Source organism: Elephantulus edwardii, unplaced genomic scaffold (assembly GCF_000299155.1).
Source record: "Elephantulus edwardii isolate Elephantulus edwardi_28Jun2011 unplaced genomic scaffold, EleEdw1.0 scaffold00208, whole genome shotgun sequence".
Lineage (NCBI taxonomy): Eukaryota > Metazoa > Chordata > Mammalia > Macroscelidea > Macroscelididae > Elephantulus > Elephantulus edwardii.
Window position 1 is genome coordinate 2,284,805 of NW_006399958.1, and position 1,299 is coordinate 2,286,103.

Sequence of the window (1,299 nt, forward strand, 5' to 3'; positions counted from 1 at the left end):
GGATGCCTTTGCGCTGTGGTGCTGGAGAAGAGTATTGAGGGTACCATGGACTGCTAGGAAAACAAACAGATTCATCCTGGAAAGGGTTAAACCAGGCTGCTCCCTGGAGTCAAGGATTCTGAGGCTTCATCTGACATACTTTGGACATGTTGCAAGGAGGAACCAGTCCTTGGAGAAGGACATCATGCTTGGGAGGGTGGAGGGACAGCACAGGAAGGGAAGACTCTCTATGAGGTGGATTGATTCAGTGACTGGGGTAATCAGGATGGGAGTGTCAGAGACAGTGCAACTGGCACAGGACAGAGCAGGGTTTAGGGCTGTTGTACATAGGGTCACTATGAGTCGCAAGTGACTAGACGGCACATAACAACAACAACAGTTCTGTCCTGTAAGATTACTATGAGTTTTGAGTTTTGTATCCCTTACCAAGACCCTCCCCAGTGAGGTATCTGGTCACTCCTGAGAACATGTCAGGATGACTTCCCAGAGGCGGATGGAGTGATAGACAGAATATCAGCATTATATAAAGGCCGTGGCTCCCAAGCTCTAGATAAGCTTCAGGAAGTCTGGGCCGCAAGCATGTGGTGGGAGGAAGACTCGCCCCAGACACCATCTGTCGTGGTCAGCTAGTCCTGTTATAGCAGAAATGCCACAGACTGATGGGGTTAACAGCCAAATGGATTCTCTCACAGTTTAAAAGAATGGAAGTCCGAATATTGGGCACTAACTCTAAGAAAGGCTTCTCTCTCGGCTCTGAGAGAAGGTCCTTAACTTCTTGCAACGTCTGTGAGTCTAATGCTCCTTGAAGATCCCCAGAGACATCTCCATGTGTCTTGGCATGAAGACCCTTGGATCTGAAAGTTTCACAGTGGAGGGTCCCTCCCTCAGTCCCAAGGACGTACTATGCTTCTAGCCCTTCTTTCTTGATAATTCTGAGGTCCCTTTTTCTATGTTAGATTTTCTTTCCTTTTCTCTCTTATAATATAAATGGTGATGCTAGTCACAGCCCAAGGAAACTCCCTTTATCAGGGCCATGACCTTATTAAAGGTGTCTCACTCCATCCTAACTCCCTTATATAGGCAGTGGGCAGATCACAATAGGATTGATTACATAAACTGCTAAGAAGCCGGGCCTAGCCAAGTCAACACTTATTTTAGGAGAGTGATCATTCAATCCAATCACTGCTGTACATCTGAGACCTGGACAATGAATAAGGATGATCGCAAAGAAATTGACACCTTTGAGCTGGGGTGTTGGAGAAGAACACTGGACATCCCATGGACAGCCAAGAGAACGAA